General features: G+C 55.8%; 1 protein-coding gene across 1 annotated transcript in view; it reads right to left on the reverse strand.

The window, feature by feature from the left end:
* Positions 1-17,710, reverse strand: part of LOC124777877 (ubiquitin carboxyl-terminal hydrolase 7) — a 224,165-nt gene that overhangs the window by 66,324 nt on the left and 140,131 nt on the right. The gene's annotated exons all lie outside the window — the stretch shown is intronic.

Below are 17,710 nucleotides of genomic sequence, written 5' to 3' on the forward strand. Positions count from 1 at the left end.
AAAGGCAATCTAAACTGAAGTACTTTACAAGAGAATGGTAAAAATAGAACACAAAATGAATTTTTAAATATCCTGCAATAAATAACTGTCCGGTCAGTGTTGATGACAAAATCTTTCTTGAAATTCAATATCATTTTTAATGTCTGAATTCGAAAAGTGTCTGCAGCAGCCACGGTTTATTCTATTGTCTCTGTTTATTTTCTTGAAACAAATCTTGTCGCTCTTCACTGATGAATTTCATGCTTATTTTTGAATCTATGACCCCAGCTGTCAGAAGCTTTAAATTCAAAATCTATAAACTGCCGTGCCGCTGCTAAGGTCCACTGTTGTAAATTCCATGTAGTCACTTGCTGATAATTCTCTCAGTCCTCAACAAAACAATCATACATCCAGAAACTGATTGCTGCATACGTATCAAATTGATATCCCATTGGGATAAGTATTGGTTCTTTCTTAAGTGTCTGCATCCTTTCTTATGATGTTTGCAGTTTCCACATATAACAATGTTAATTCTGCAATCCAAAGAAAGATGGTCTACTTCTCGTCTTCTTTTCTTCTAGTTCATATTCATCCAATGAGCTGTGGTCTTCATACCTTTCAAAATGTTCACCTTCACAGTTTTCATTTTTGTGAGCAAGTTCATCATCGATCACAAATATTTTTTCAGCCAACATGTCCATAGCATGACTGCAAACTTCTTCACCCATCAACACTGCTTCATGAGAAATTGTAGTTGAAGATTCTGATCCAATCACATTATTTGCAGCAAGTAAGTTTTCATAATACAGTAGAGTCTCAATTATCCGACCTAAACCGGCCGCGACAAGGTGGGATAAGCGAGAAGGTCGGAAAACACAGGGGAGGGGGGACAAAAATTAAAGTAGGCCTGAGGGATGTTTCTAGGCTGTGGCTAAGCGATGACTCCGCAGTATCCTTTCTTTCAGGAGTGCTAGTTCTCCAAGGTTCGCAGGAGAGCTTCTGTGAAGTTTGGAAGGTAGGAGATGAGATACTGGCAGAAGTAAAGCTGTGAGGACCGGGCGTGAGTCGTGCTTTGGTAGCTCAGATGGTAGAGCACTTGCCCGCGAAAGGCAAAGGGTCCGAGTTCGAGTCTCGGTTGAGCACAGTTTTAATCTGCCAGGAAGTTTCATATCAGCGCACACTCCGCTGCAGAGTAAAAATCTCATTCTGGAAGTAAAACCTCGGTAGACAATGTATCCTCCAGTTGCTCTACATATTTTAAAGCAGTTTCTATAGACTTGTGTCCTTTGTTGTGAGAAATCTTGAGTGCACTTTCCTCCACTACATCTGCTTCTTCTTCATCTTCTTTTTTGTTTACCATGTTGACTATTTCTTCATCTGTCACTTCAAATTCTTCATCTTGGACAATCCATTCATTTATGACACCTTCTGCAGCATCAGCACATCCCGGAACTTTTCGTAACAATGAAAGTAGGGTAGTATTTTCTGGTTCGGTCTGCTGCTGTAGATTTTCATCAGCTGGAGAATTTTCTTGATTTTCCTGTAGCAAAAATTCTCCAGGATTTTGCAATTGTATTTGTTCCAACACTCCCCCAAGACTGGGCCACGTCATAAGCTACATCTTTCAAATTAATACGGCACAACTGCTCTAGCATGTTTTCTCCATTGTCCATAGCATTAATTAAAGAGGAAAGCAAGTTTCTGCGGTAGTTTCTCTTCAGTGTCTCTAAGGTCCCTTGGTTCATAGGCTGATATAAGGATGTGACACTTGGAGGCAAAAACATGGCCTTTATATCTTGATCTTTAAGTTCATCTTCATTAGGATGACAAGTGGCATTGTCTAGAAGCAACAGTGCTTTGCGGGGCAAGTTGTTTGCTTTCAAAAACTTTTTAGTTTGTGGCACGAACTTGTTAAAAACAATTCTTTAAAAATGTCTGAGCTCATCAAAGCACTTTTTTGGTTGTAGTATTTCACTGGTAAAGCATTTTTAGATACATTTTTAAATGCTCTCAGTTTTTTTGGCTTACCTATCATAGACAGTTTCATTTTCAAATTTGCTGTGGCGTTACTGCATTCAAGAATCGTCACTATTTCTTTGCTACGTTTGTAGCCTGGCACTGCCTTTTCGGTCTTTGACGCTAATGTTTTTCCGGTAACATTTTGTAATTGAGACCAGTCTCGCCACAGTTAAAAATTTGATCGCCTGTTAGGTTTTCCTTGTCCAATACCTTGTGAAGTTCATTCCTAAACAACTGAACAGCTCCAAAATTTGCTGAAAGCTTTTCATCACAGACATTAAGTAGCCAAATTCCGTATCTTTTCTTCCATCTATCAAGCCAGCTTACACTAGCTGTGAAATCAGGTTCACCTTCGTTTGGTTCGTTATGAAACTTTAAGGCTTTTTCCCGCAAAACAGGTCTCGACATGGGTACACCTTTATCTCTATGTTGAGTAAACCATAGAAACAAAGCTTCACTTACTTTTTCATCATCACATTTTTTCATGGTTTTCCATCTTCCAAAACAGCAGAGGTTGCTCGCTGAGAACACCACTCCTCAATTTCATTGCGGTTCCTTTTCCAGTCTCCAACTGTTGTTTTCCCAACGCTATAATCTTGCGCCACTTTTAATAAAGTTTCACCATTGTCTATTCTTTTTAAAGCTTGAAGTTTTTCTTCCATTGAAACGACCACCCTTTTCCGTTTTGAAGCCATCACCACAAATTTTTACAATAAACAAAGTTCAACACGTCCACTCCAATACAGATCTAAGTTAGCACTGAGGAGTGGCGAGTAGCAGACGGTGACAATGAACCGAGAATCAACAAACATGTTAGTCACTGACCTGTCGTCGGCTGGCGCACAGCCAGTGCGGTGAAAGGGTCGGACAACACAGAAGGTCAGATAACCGAAGATTGGATAATCGAGACTCTACTGTAAATCAAATACATCTTTTAACATCACCTTCGACACTTCACTGTATAATGAATCTGCAGTTTCTGAATCTTTCGCATTGTCTTCATTGACAGACATTTTTAATTCACAATATTGTAATAATTCTGATAATATTTCACAGTACAGAACACTCCAGTGTCTGCAAAAGTCAGGAATGAACTGGTACTGTAGCAGGTAAGGCCTATTGTTTGATTAGTTCCGTGCGGGCCTCGACACTTCCTGGCCATCGGCCTTTTTGTATATACAATAGGGCAACAGTTATGCTCTGCTTTTCCATGAAGACACTGGTTCCTCGAATGAATATTTATAGCCTTACCACTGCTTATAATAGCGCCCAATTTTGAAACAACTTTGTAATGACAGTAATTAATTCTTTAGCTTACCCCCATTAAAAATGCATTTGAAATTATTCAACATTTAAAAGGAAAGTATTGACAAGTGTAAGTCACATTTTAAGTAGCCTGTGACAGCCATTTCACAAAATAAAATTATTTACAATTTAATTGATAAGGCTTTAGTTCATTAACTTTAGAGTTGCTATAATTTTTAAAACAAAATAAAATTGAGCCTGCAGGTAGAATCAAACCTCATTCAGCCTAGCAAGCTATGGACAGCTATTTTATCTGTACGCTGGAATGCTACTTCTGACCGAACATGAAGTGCATATGAGCTACACTTAAAACTTTAGAGCCTCTTTCCTCAGAATTTCCTGGATAGTGTGCTTTAAGACTTCTATGAGTGGACACCCTTGAGGAATACTACCAATCTGCAAAGTGTCATCCAGAGTTCAATTTCCAGGACCGGAAGGCATATGTTTGTCTGCTAGCTAAAGGTCAAAGGTTTTATAAAATGGAGAGGCGGGGGCTGGGGAGAGGCGGGAGCTGGGGAGAGGCGGGAGCTGGGGAGAGGCGGGAGCTGGGGAGAGGCGGGAGCTGGGGAGAGGCGGGAGCTGGGGAGAGGCGGGAGCTGGGGAGAGGCGGGAGCTGGGGAGAGGCGGGAGCTGGGGAGAGGCGGGAGCTGGGGAGAGGCGGGAGCTGGGGAGAGGCGGGAGCTGGGGAGAGGCGGGAGCTGGGGAGAGGCGGGAGCTGGGGAGAGGCGGGAGCTGGGGAGAGGCGGGAGCTGGGGAGAGGCGGGAGCTGGGGAGAGGCGGGAGCTGGGGAGAGGCGGGAGCTGGGGAGAGGCGGGAGCTGGGGAGAGGCGGGAGCTGGGGAGAGGCGGGAGCTGGGGAGAGGCGGGAGCTGGGGAGAGGCGGGAGCTGGGGAGAGGCGGGAGCTGGGGAGAGGCGGGAGCTGGGGAGAGGCGGGAGCTGGGGAGAGGCGGGAGCTGGGGAGAGGCGGGAGCTGGGGAGAGGCGGGAGCTGGGGAGAGGCGGGAGCTGGGGAGAGGCGGGAGCTGGGGAGAGGCGGGAGCTGGGGAGAGGCGGGAGCTGGGGAGAGGCGGGAGCTGGGGAGAGGCGGGAGCTGGGGAGAGGCGGGAGCTGGGGAGAGGCGGGAGCTGGGGAGAGGCGGGAGCTGGGGAGAGGCGGGAGCTGGGGAGAGGCGGGAGCTGGGGAGAGGCGGGAGCTGGGGAGAGGCGGGAGCTGGGGAGAGGCGGGAGCTGGGGAGAGGCGGGAGCTGGGGAGAGGCGGGAGCTGGGGAGAGGCGGGAGCTGGGGAGAGGCGGGAGCTGGGGAGAGGCGGGAGCTGGGGAGAGGCGGGAGCTGGGGAGAGGCGGGAGCTGGGGAGAGGCGGGAGCTGGGGAGAGGCGGGAGCTGGGGAGAGGCGGGAGCTGGGGAGAGGCGGGAGCTGGGGAGAGGCGGGAGCTGGGGAGAGGCGGGAGCTGGGGAGAGGCGGGAGCTGGGGAGAGGCGGGAGCTGGGGAGAGGCGGGAGCTGGGGAGAGGCGGGAGCTGGGGAGAGGCGGGAGCTGGGGAGAGGCGGGAGCTGGGGAGAGGCGGGAGCTGGGGAGAGGCGGGAGCTGGGGAGAGGCGGGAGCTGGGGAGAGGCGGGAGCTGGGGAGAGGCGGGAGCTGGGGAGAGGCGGGAGCTGGGGAGAGGCGGGAGCTGGGGAGAGGCGGGAGCTGGGGAGAGGCGGGAGCTGGGGAGAGGCGGGAGCTGGGGAGAGGCGGGAGCTGGGGAGAGGCGGGAGCTGGGGAGAGGCGGGAGCTGGGGAGAGGCGGGAGCTGGGGAGAGGCGGGAGCTGGGGAGAGGCGGGAGCTGGGGAGAGGCGGGAGCTGGGGAGAGGCGGGAGCTGGGGAGAGGCGGGAGCTGGGGAGAGGCGGGAGCTGGGGAGAGGCGGGAGCTGGGGAGAGGCGGGAGCTGGGGAGAGGCGGGAGCTGGGGAGAGGCGGGAGCTGGGGAGAGGCGGGAGCTGGGGAGAGGCGGGAGCTGGGGAGAGGCGGGAGCTGGGGAGAGGCGGGAGCTGGGGAGAGGCGGGAGCTGGGGAGAGGCGGGAGCTGGGGAGAGGCGGGAGCTGGGGAGAGGCGGGAGCTGGGGAGAGGCGGGAGCTGGGGAGAGGCGGGAGCTGGGGAGAGGCGGGAGCTGGGGAGAGGCGGGAGCTGGGGAGAGGCGGGAGCTGGGGAGAGGCGGGAGCTGGGGAGAGGCGGGAGCTGGGGAGAGGCGGGAGCTGGGGAGAGGCGGGAGCTGGGGAGAGGCGGGAGCTGGGGAGAGGCGGGAGCTGGGGAGAGGCGGGAGCTGGGGAGAGGCGGGAGCTGGGGAGAGGCGGGAGCTGGGGAGAGGCGGGAGCTGGGGAGAGGCGGGAGCTGGGGAGAGGCGGGAGCTGGGGAGAGGCGGGAGCTGGGGAGAGGCGGGAGCTGGGGAGAGGCGGGAGCTGGGGAGAGGCGGGAGCTGGGGAGAGGCGGGAGCTGGGGAGAGGCGGGAGCTGGGGAGAGGCGGGAGCTGGGGAGAGGCGGGAGCTGGGGAGAGGCGGGAGCTGGGGAGAGGCGGGAGCTGGGGAGAGGCGGGAGCTGGGGAGAGGCGGGAGCTGGGGAGAGGCGGGAGCTGGGGAGAGGCGGGAGCTGGGGAGAGGCGGGAGCTGGGGAGAGGCGGGAGCTGGGGAGAGGCGGGAGCTGGGGAGAGGCGGGAGCTGGGGAGAGGCGGGAGCTGGGGAGAGGCGGGAGCTGGGGAGAGGCGGGAGCTGGGGAGAGGCGGGAGCTGGGGAGAGGCGGGAGCTGGGGAGAGGCGGGAGCTGGGGAGAGGCGGGAGCTGGGGAGAGGCGGGAGCTGGGGAGAGGCGGGAGCTGGGGAGAGGCGGGAGCTGGGGAGAGGCGGGAGCTGGGGAGAGGCGGGAGCTGGGGAGAGGCGGGAGCTGGGGAGAGGCGGGAGCTGGGGAGAGGCGGGAGCTGGGGAGAGGCGGGAGCTGGGGAGAGGCGGGAGCTGGGGAGAGGCGGGAGCTGGGGAGAGGCGGGAGCTGGGGAGAGGCGGGAGCTGGGGAGAGGCGGGAGCTGGGGAGAGGCGGGAGCTGGGGAGAGGCGGGAGCTGGGGAGAGGCGGGAGCTGGGGAGAGGCGGGAGCTGGGGAGAGGCGGGAGCTGGGGAGAGGCGGGAGCTGGGGAGAGGCGGGAGCTGGGGAGAGGCGGGAGCTGGGGAGAGGCGGGAGCTGGGGAGAGGCGGGAGCTGGGGAGAGGCGGGAGCTGGGGAGAGGCGGGAGCTGGGGAGAGGCGGGAGCTGGGGAGAGGCGGGAGCTGGGGAGAGGCGGGAGCTGGGGAGAGGCGGGAGCTGGGGAGAGGCGGGAGCTGGGGAGAGGCGGGAGCTGGGGAGAGGCGGGAGCTGGGGAGAGGCGGGAGCTGGGGAGAGGCGGGAGCTGGGGAGAGGCGGGAGCTGGGGAGAGGCGGGAGCTGGGGAGAGGCGGGAGCTGGGGAGAGGCGGGAGCTGGGGAGAGGCGGGAGCTGGGGAGAGGCGGGAGCTGGGGAGAGGCGGGAGCTGGGGAGAGGCGGGAGCTGGGGAGAGGCGGGAGCTGGGGAGAGGCGGGAGCTGGGGAGAGGCGGGAGCTGGGGAGAGGCGGGAGCTGGGGAGAGGCGGGAGCTGGGGAGAGGCGGGAGCTGGGGAGAGGCGGGAGCTGGGGAGAGGCGGGAGCTGGGGAGAGGCGGGAGCTGGGGAGAGGCGGGAGCTGGGGAGAGGCGGGAGCTGGGGAGAGGCGGGAGCTGGGGAGAGGCGGGAGCTGGGGAGAGGCGGGAGCTGGGGAGAGGCGGGAGCTGGGGAGAGGCGGGAGCTGGGGAGAGGCGGGAGCTGGGGAGAGGCGGGAGCTGGGGAGAGGCGGGAGCTGGGGAGAGGCGGGAGCTGGGGAGAGGCGGGAGCTGGGGAGAGGCGGGAGCTGGGGAGAGGCGGGAGCTGGGGAGAGGCGGGAGCTGGGGAGAGGCGGGAGCTGGGGAGAGGCGGGAGCTGGGGAGAGGCGGGAGCTGGGGAGAGGCGGGAGCTGGGGAGAGGCGGGAGCTGGGGAGAGGCGGGAGCTGGGGAGAGGCGGGAGCTGGGGAGAGGCGGGAGCTGGGGAGAGGCGGGAGCTGGGGAGAGGCGGGAGCTGGGGAGAGGCGGGAGCTGGGGAGAGGCGGGAGCTGGGGAGAGGCGGGAGCTGGGGAGAGGCGGGAGCTGGGGAGAGGCGGGAGCTGGGGAGAGGCGGGAGCTGGGGAGAGGCGGGAGCTGGGGAGAGGCGGGAGCTGGGGAGAGGCGGGAGCTGGGGAGAGGCGGGAGCTGGGGAGAGGCGGGAGCTGGGGAGAGGCGGGAGCTGGGGAGAGGCGGGAGCTGGGGAGAGGCGGGAGCTGGGGAGAGGCGGGAGCTGGGGAGAGGCGGGAGCTGGGGAGAGGCGGGAGCTGGGGAGAGGCGGGAGCTGGGGAGAGGCGGGAGCTGGGGAGAGGCGGGAGCTGGGGAGAGGCGGGAGCTGGGGAGAGGCGGGAGCTGGGGAGAGGCGGGAGCTGGGGAGAGGCGGGAGCTGGGGAGAGGCGGGAGCTGGGGAGAGGCGGGAGCTGGGGAGAGGCGGGAGCTGGGGAGAGGCGGGAGCTGGGGAGAGGCGGGAGCTGGGGAGAGGCGGGAGCTGGGGAGAGGCGGGAGCTGGGGAGAGGCGGGAGCTGGGGAGAGGCGGGAGCTGGGGAGAGGCGGGAGCTGGGGAGAGGCGGGAGCTGGGGAGAGGCGGGAGCTGGGGAGAGGCGGGAGCTGGGGAGAGGCGGGAGCTGGGGAGAGGCGGGAGCTGGGGAGAGGCGGGAGCTGGGGAGAGGCGGGAGCTGGGGAGAGGCGGGAGCTGGGGAGAGGCGGGAGCTGGGGAGAGGCGGGAGCTGGGGAGAGGCGGGAGCTGGGGAGAGGCGGGAGCTGGGGAGAGGCGGGAGCTGGGGAGAGGCGGGAGCTGGGGAGAGGCGGGAGCTGGGGAGAGGCGGGAGCTGGGGAGAGGCGGGAGCTGGGGAGAGGCGGGAGCTGGGGAGAGGCGGGAGCTGGGGAGAGGCGGGAGCTGGGGAGAGGCGGGAGCTGGGGAGAGGCGGGAGCTGGGGAGAGGCGGGAGCTGGGGAGAGGCGGGAGCTGGGGAGAGGCGGGAGCTGGGGAGAGGCGGGAGCTGGGGAGAGGCGGGAGCTGGGGAGAGGCGGGAGCTGGGGAGAGGCGGGAGCTGGGGAGAGGCGGGAGCTGGGGAGAGGCGGGAGCTGGGGAGAGGCGGGAGCTGGGGAGAGGCGGGAGCTGGGGAGAGGCGGGAGCTGGGGAGAGGCGGGAGCTGGGGAGAGGCGGGAGCTGGGGAGAGGCGGGAGCTGGGGAGAGGCGGGAGCTGGGGAGAGGCGGGAGCTGGGGAGAGGCGGGAGCTGGGGAGAGGCGGGAGCTGGGGAGAGGCGGGAGCTGGGGAGAGGCGGGAGCTGGGGAGAGGCGGGAGCTGGGGAGAGGCGGGAGCTGGGGAGAGGCGGGAGCTGGGGAGAGGCGGGAGCTGGGGAGAGGCGGGAGCTGGGGAGAGGCGGGAGCTGGGGAGAGGCGGGAGCTGGGGAGAGGCGGGAGCTGGGGAGAGGCGGGAGCTGGGGAGAGGCGGGAGCTGGGGAGAGGCGGGAGCTGGGGAGAGGCGGGAGCTGGGGAGAGGCGGGAGCTGGGGAGAGGCGGGAGCTGGGGAGAGGCGGGAGCTGGGGAGAGGCGGGAGCTGGGGAGAGGCGGGAGCTGGGGAGAGGCGGGAGCTGGGGAGAGGCGGGAGCTGGGGAGAGGCGGGAGCTGGGGAGAGGCGGGAGCTGGGGAGAGGCGGGAGCTGGGGAGAGGCGGGAGCTGGGGAGAGGCGGGAGCTGGGGAGAGGCGGGAGCTGGGGAGAGGCGGGAGCTGGGGAGAGGCGGGAGCTGGGGAGGTGGAGTTGGATTGGAGTGGAGTGGGGTGGGGTGGGGTCGGGTGGAGTTGGATTGGAGTGGAGTGGAGTGGGGTGGGGTGGGGTCGGGTGGAGTTGGATTGGAGTGGAGTGGAGTGGGGTGGGGTGGGGTCGGGTGGAGTTGGATTGGATTGGAGTGGAGTGGGGTGGGGTGGGGTCGGGTGGAGTTGGATTGGAGTGGGGTGGGGTGGGGTGGGGTCGGGTGGAGTTGGAGTGGGGTGGGGTGGGGTGGGGTCGGGTGGAGTTGGATTGGAGTGAGGTGGGGTGGGGTGGGGTCGGGTGGAGTTGGATTGGAGTGAGGTGGGGTGGGGTGGGGTCGGGTGGAGTTGGATTGGAGTGGGGTGGGGTGGGGTGGGGTCGGGTGGAGTTGGATTGGAGTGAGGTGGGGTGGGGTGGGGTCGGGTGGAGTTGGATTGGAGTGGGGTGGGGTGGGGTGGGGTCGGGTGGAGTTGGATTGGAGTGTGGTGGAGTGGAGTGGAGGTGGAGTTGGATTGGAGTGTGGTGGAGTGGAGTGGAGGTGGAGTTGGATTGGAGTGTGGTGGAGTGGAGTGGAGGTGGAGTTGGATTGGAGTGTGGTGGAGTGGAGTGGAGGTGGAGTTGGATTGGAGTGTGGTGGAGTGGAGTGGAGGTGGAGTTGGATTGGAGTGTGGTGGAGTGGAGGTGGAGTTGGGATGGGGGAGGTGGAGTCGGAGTGGGGGGAGGTGGAGTCGGAGTGGGGGGGGGAGGTGGAGTCGGAGTTGTGGGGGGGGAGGTGGAGTCGGAGTTGTAGGGGGGGAGGTGGAGTCGGAGTTGTAGGGGGGGAGGTGGAGTCGGAGTGGGGGGAGGTGGAGTCGGAGTGGGGGGAGGTGGAGTAGGAGTGGGGGGAGGTGGAGTCGGAGTGGGGGGAGGTGGAGTCGGAGTGGGGGGAGGTGGAGTCGGAGTGGGGGGAGGTGGAGTCGGAGTGGGGGGATGTGGAGTCGGAGTGGGGGGATGTGGAGTCGGAGTGGGGGGAGGTGGAGTGGGAGTGGGGGGAGGTGGAGTGGGAGTGGGGGGAGGTGGAGTCGGAGTGGGGGGAGGTGGAGTCGGAGTGGGGGGAGGTGGAGTCGGAGTGTGGGGAGGTGGAGTCGGAGTGGGGGGAGGTGGAGGTTTTTGGGGGGGAGGAGGTGGAGTGGGGGGAGGTGGAGGTGGAGTGGGGGGAGGTGGAGGTGGAGTGGGGGGAGGTGGAGGTGGAGTGGGGGGAGGTGGAGGTGGAGTGGGGGGAGGTGGAGTGGGGGAAGGTGGAGTGGGGGGAGGTGGGGGTGGAGTGGGGGGAGGTGGAGGTGGAGTTGGGGGAGGTGGAGTGGGGGGAGGTGGAGGTGGAGTGGGGGGAGGTGGAGTGGGGGAGGTGGAGGTGGAGTGGGGGAGGTGGAGGTGGAGTGGGGGGAGGTGGAGGTGGAGTGGGGGAGGTGGAGGTGGAGTGGGGGGAGGTGGAGGTGGAGTGGAGGGAGGTGGAGTGGGGGGAGGTGGAGGTGGAGTGGAGGGAGGTGGAGTGGGGGGAGGTGGAGGTGGAGTGGGGGGAGGTGGAGGTGGAGTGGGGGGAGGTGGAGGTGGAGTGGGGGGAGGTGGAGGTGGAGTGGGGGGAGGTGGAGGTGGAGTGGGGGGAGGTGGAGTGGGGGGAGGTGGAGGTGGAGTGGGGGGAGGTGGAGGTGGAGTGGGGGGAGGTGGAGGTGGAGTGGGGGGAGGTGGAGGTGGAGTGGGGGGAGGTGGAGGTGGAGTGGGGGGAGGTGGAGGTGGAGTGGGGGGAGGTGGAGGTGGAGTGGGGGGAGGTGGAGGTGGAGTGGGGGGAGGTGGAGGTGGTGTGTGTGTGTGTGTGTGTGTGTGTGTGTGTGTGTGTGTGTGTAGTGAGAGAGGGAGATAGACGTATAAATTTTGCCATAAGTCAGATGCTACATTTTCAGGTCTATAGTGATCTTTATGTCACTACAGCGATGATGGTTGCTAAAGTTAATAAATTCATCAAGAAAGCTAGAAGAGCTTTTATGGTGGAAAGAGCACATATGCAGTTGTTAGCACCCTACTTGAGACAATGCATGGACATCATTTAGTTCCAATATGATGGGTGTAGACTTATTATGAGTTCAGCTTAAACTGATTGTAAATCATGCTCTGGAGATGTATGTGCAAATTAAGTGGATTAAGGAAGGAAACAACCTAGGGTTGCTTAATAATAAAATTCAGGAAATAATGAGGAAACAGTGTGTTATACTCTCAGCTCAAAAAAGAACGCCAAAAATTTCGGCTGGTGAAAGTAAGCAGAAATTCATGCATTTACAGCAAGATCAACACATGAAGCACGCAACTTCCACTGTCATATGTTTGTGCAAAATCTTGCCTAGAATCCTAGATTATCCTAATCATACATAAAATAACTAAGTGGGTCAAAGGTTTCTATTCAGTCACTCATAGACCAGTGAGGCAGCATGGCAATAGAAGAAAACAAACGGACAGCTGAAATTTTACATCTCATGTTTAAAAAAGTCATTACCGCATGGGGACTGTAGCATACCATTGTTTTGCCGTCGCAGTAGCACCTGTAGGGAGGACACAGAAATAGGCATCTCGAATTTTGAAAAGTGGCTGAAAGAGCTGAAAACAAATGAATCACCAAGTCGAGATGGAACCCAATTTGGTTTACAGAGAGTACGCCTCAGCACTGGGTGCGCACTTAGCTTGCATTTACTGTTACTCTCTCAAGAATGGATCCACAAAATTTCTGCCAAATATGCTTTACATTCCATTTGCTGCAGAGTTCTAGAGAATAGTCCAAGTTCAAATATAATAAATTTCATAGGTAATGGAAACTTTACATCCACAACTTAATGTGGCTTTAGAAAGCATTGCACATGCAGAACTTCACTGGTACTTTCCTTGCATAATACCGAGCGAACCATGGATGAAGGGAATGGGCAGATCCCATATTACTAAATTTTCAGAAAGCATTTGACACAGTATCACACTGTAGACTTTTAATAAAGTTCCAAGCATAAGCAATAGGTTCTCAGATATGTGAGTAATATGAAGACATTTCAAGTAATATAACGAAGTATATTGTTTTGGATGGTCAGTGTTCATCTGAACAAAGATAATATCAGGAGTATCTCAGTGAAATGTAATAGGATAGATCTTGTTCTCTATATAAAGGGCAATTCTTACTAATGTTTAAAAAACTCCAAAGTGATGTAGATGACGCTGAGACTAGTTAATTATTATAAGACACATAGGGTCCCAAAAATTGATGACAAGTGTTGAACATGTGACGTCACCTGTTGACATACCTTGCCACCATGTGCAGCGTTTGAGCCTATCGGTTTGTCGCATCTGATCATCCCAATCTCAGTCAAGTATTCACACGAGTGTGGGTCCCATCCTACACATGACTTTTAGCACGTGGGGCTCAGTGTTTCGGTCGTGTCTGGCAGGCGTTTCCTCCCCCCCCCCTCCCCCCCCCCCCCCCAATGCACAGACAATTACAATTTTAATTTGCAGTAAGGTTTATTATTTTACATGGTGGTCACACCCTCTCTGCTGGTTTATTGCAAACTACAGTACAACAAAAACCTAATGTCCTGTGTCACAAGAAAATGAGTATAAGCTTCCGAATTGCATCGTTACCAGTAAACAACCTACAAGAGTGTGAGTGTGAGTGAGTGTGTGTGTGTGTGTGTGTGTGTGTGTGTGTGTGTGTGTGTGTGTGTGAATCAATATAATAGAGGGAAACATTCCACGCGGGAAAAATATATCTAAAAACAAAGATGAAGAGACTTACCAAACAAAAGCGCTGGCAGGTCGATAGACACACAAACAAACAAACACAAACGTACACACAAAATTCAAGCTTTCGCAACAAACAGTTGCTTCATCGGGAAAGAGGGAAGGAGGGGGAAAGACAAAAGGATGTGGGTTTTAAGGGAGAGGGTAAGGAGTCATTCCAATCCCGGGAGTGGAAAGATTTACCTTAGTAGCAACTGTTTGTTGCGAAAGCTTGAATTTTGTGTGTATGTTTGTTTGTTTGTGTGTCTATCGACCTGCCAGCGCTTTTGTTTGGTAAGTCTCATCATCTTTGTCCATCCGCACATACACAGACACAAGCAGGCATTTGTATGGATATGGATATGTGTGTGTGTGTGTGTGTGTGTGTGTGTGTGTGTGTGTGTGTGTGTGTGCGCGCGCGCGAAAGAGAGAGTGTGTACCCGTCCTTTTTTCCCCCTAAGGTGGGTCTTTCCGCTCCCGGGATTGGAGTGACTTCTTGCCCTCTCCTTTAGAACCCACATCCTTTTGTCTTTCCCTCTCCTTCCCTCTGTCCTGACGGAGCGGCCGTTGGTTGCGAAGGCTGGAATTTTGTGTGTGTGTTTGTGTGTCTATCGACCTGCCAGCGCTTTTGTTTGGTAGGTCTCATATTTTATTTTCCCAGGCTTATCTGACATTTGGCATTACCCCCAAAGGCCTCACACTTAAAGTTCCCATCTCTGGCTGTAATCCTTCTTTCCATCAGTCCCTATACCAGTTCCAAACTGAACAATCCATTGCCCTCACCCACCTAATCCTTCACCTACACATCAACTCAGCCAATGAACACACCCGTCAACTCCTATCCTTAATAAAAGTCCTCAATCTTTCCTCTCCCACATCCACACCGGCTGTTCAGAGCATCCTTCTACAGGCCAATCGCAAATTAGAACAGCATGCCACCCTCCACCTCAAAAAACTATCCAATCTCCTGGTTTCCCACCTCTGGAAAGGCAACTCACTCACCCTTCACAACCTTTCCAGCAAACCTCAACCTCCTCTCATTGCACACAGACCCAGTCTCTCCCATCTACTCAATCTCCCACTTCCAGCTCCACTCCCCCCAAACCTCAAAATTCCAATCAACACAATCTGGAACCACAACACCCTAATTCAGTAGTTAACCTTTCCTCCAAACCTCTCTCCCAATCCGAAACCTCTGTCCTATCCAAAGGCCTCACCTTCAGCCCCACTCCCAGATTCAACCAAACAGCCCTTGTCAAAGATTTACTGTCCTACACCCGTACTCTCTGCTGGAAATATCACTTTGCCATGAAGAAAAATGATCCTAATCCTACTCCTAATGGTCCAACTCCCCAAGACACTTTCCAAATTGAACCCTGCCTGGAACAGTTCCGTCCTCCGTCACAGTGGGACCCACCTCCTCTTCCTCAAAATCACCCTCTCCAAACTTTCCTGGAATTTCTGACTTCCAGCCTTGCCTCTCAATCCATCTTAAAAAACCTTAATCCTACTCCCAACATCACCACTGCTGAAGTCCAGGCTATCTGTGATATGAAGGCTGACCGATCCATCGTCATTCTTCCGGTGGACAAGGGTTCCACAACCGTGGTACTTGATCGTCAGGAGTATGTGGCTGAGGGACTGCGTCAGCTTTCAGACAACACAACATACAAAGTTTGCCAAGGTAATCCCATTCCTGATGTCCAGGCGGAGCTTCAAGGAATCCTCAGAACCTTAGGCCCCCTACAAAACCTTCCTCCTGACTCCATTAACCTCCTGACTCCATTAACCTCCTGACTCCATTAACCTCCTGACTCCATTAACCTCCTGACTCCATTAACCTCCTGACTCCATTAACCTCCTGACTCCATTAACCTCCTGACTCCATTAACCTCCTGACTCCATTAACCTCCTGACTCCATTAACCTCCTGACTCCATTAACCTCCTGACTCCATTAACCTCCTGACTCCATTAACCTCCTGACTCCATTAACCTCCTGACTCCATTAACCTCCTGACTCCATTAACCTCCTGACTCCATTAACCTCCTGACTCCATTAACCTCCTGACTCCATTAACCTCCTGACTCCATTAACCTCCTGACTCCATTAACCTCCTGACTCCATTAACCTCCTGACTCCATTAACCTCCTGACTCCATTAACCTCCTGACTCCATTAACCTCCTGACTCCATTAACCTCCTGACTCCATTAACCTCCTGACTCCATTAACCTCCTGACTCCATTAACCTCCTGACTCCATTAACCTCCTGACTCCATTAACCTCCTGACTCCATTAACCTCCTGACTCCATTAACCTCCTGACTCCATTAACCTCCTGACTCCATTAACCTCCTGACTCCATTAACCTCCTGACTCCATTAACCTCCTGACTCCATTAACCTCCTGACTCCATTAACCTCCTGACTCCATTAACCTCCTGACTCCATTAACCTCCTGACTCCATTAACCTCCTGACTCCATTAACCTCCTGACTCCATTAACCTCCTGACTCCATTAACCTCCTGACTCCATTAACCTCCTGACTCCATTAACGTCCTGACTCCATTAACCTCCTGACCCCACCAACACCCCGCACCCCTACCTTCTACCTTCTTCCTAAAATTCACAAACCCAATCATCCCGGCCGTCCCATTGTAGCTGGCTACCAAGCCCCCACAGAACGTATCTCTGCCTACGTAGATCAACACCTTCAACCCATCACATGCAGTCTCCCATCCTTCATCAAAGACACCAACCACTTTCTTGAACGCCTGGAATCCCTACCCAGTCTGTTACCCCCGGAAACCATCCTTGTAACCATTGATGCCACTTCCTTGTACACAAATATTCCGCACGTCCAGGGCCTCGCTGCGATCGAACACTTCCTTTCACGCTGATCACCTGCCACCCTACCAAAAACCTCTTTCCTCATTACCTTAGCCAGCTTCATCCTGACCCACAACTTCTTCACTTTCGAAGGCCAGACATACCAACAATTAAAGGGAACAGCCATGGGCACCAGGATGGCCCCCTCATACGCCAACCTATTCATGGGTCGCTTAGAGGAAGCCTTCTTGGTTACCCAGGCCTGCCAACCCAAAGTTTGGTACAGATTTATTGATGACATCTTCATGATCTGGACTCACAGTGAAGAAGAACTCCAGAATTTCCTCTCCAACCTCAACTCCTTTGGTTCCATCAGATTCACCTGGTCCTACTCCAAATCCCATGCCACTTTCCTTGACGTTGACCTCCACCTGTCCAATGGCCAGCTTCACACGTCCGTCCACATCAAACCCACCAACAAGCAACAGTACCTCCATTTTGACAGCTGCCACCCATTCCACATCAAACGGTCCCTTCCCTACAGGCTAGGTCTTCGTGGCAAACGAATCTGCTCCAGTCCGGAATCCCTGAACCATTACACCAACAACCCGAAAACAGCTTTCGCATCCCGCAACTACCCTCCCGACCTGGTACAGAAGCAAATAACCAGAGCCACTTCCTCATCTCCTCAAACCCAGAACCTCCCATAGAAGAACCCCAAAAGTGCCCCACTTGTGACAGGATACATTCCGGGACTGGATCAGACTCTGAATGTGGCTCTCCAGCAGGGATACGACTTCCTCAAATCCTGCCCTGAAATGAGATCCATTCTTCATGAAATCCTCCCCACTCCACCAAGAGTGTCTTTCCGCCGTCCACCTAACCTTCGTAACCTCTTAGTTCATCCCTATGAAATCCCCAAACCATCTTCCCTACCCTCTGGCTCCTACCCTTGTAACCGCCCCCGATGTAAAACCTGTCCCATGCACCCTCCCACCACCACCTACTCCAGTCCTGTAACCCGGAAGGTGTACACGATCAAAGGCAGAGCCACGTGTGAAAGCACCCACGTGATTTGCCAACTGACCTGTCTACACTGTGAAGCTTTCTATGTGGGAATGACCAGCAATAAACTGTCCATTCGCATGAATGGACACAGGCAGAGAGTGTTTGTTGGTAATGAGGATCACCCTGTGGCTAAACATGCCTTGGTGCATGGCCAGCACATCTTGGTACAGTGTTACACCGTCCGGGTTATCTGGATACTTCCCACTAACACCAACCTGTCAGAACTCCGGAGATGGGAACTTGCCCTTCAGTATATCCTCTCTTCTCGTTATCCGCCAGGCCTCAATCTCCGCTAATTAAAGGTGGACTGCCAGGCATATAAACCCATGGTAGAGTATTCAAATGTGTAGATATAAGCCGCCGTATTAAACCCCAGTGCTTGTAGTTTACCCCAGAGTACATTAAGTCCAGCAAACAAACAAATGTTTTAGTCAACCCTTCTGAGTATGAGTAATTTTGTGTATTGTCCTTCTTACATTTAGACAATAAAACTAAGATCTTTGATCCCTCAAATGAATGAAGTTATTAACAGAATGAGGACATTAAACTAGCTCCTGACTCACGGTTCCAACAAGTCTGTACTTAACCAGGTTAACAAAGAGGAATACATCTAGCTCTCCCCCCCCCCCCCCCCCCCCCCCAAAATTCTACCCTATGGAGCATCCATGGCAATCACATGTAAACATGTAAAAATAAAGGTGAAGGACAGATGCACAAGACTTCTAAAATTCCCTCGTGAAGAGAGAGATGGGGAACAGGAAAAATGAAGTGCATATGTCAAGGTTGTAAAGTGAAGTAAAAGTCTCACCAAATCTTAGGTGAGACAAGGCTCAA

This window comes from Schistocerca piceifrons, chromosome 2 (genome assembly GCF_021461385.2).
Source record: "Schistocerca piceifrons isolate TAMUIC-IGC-003096 chromosome 2, iqSchPice1.1, whole genome shotgun sequence".
In the NCBI taxonomy this organism is placed as follows: domain Eukaryota; kingdom Metazoa; phylum Arthropoda; class Insecta; order Orthoptera; family Acrididae; genus Schistocerca; species Schistocerca piceifrons.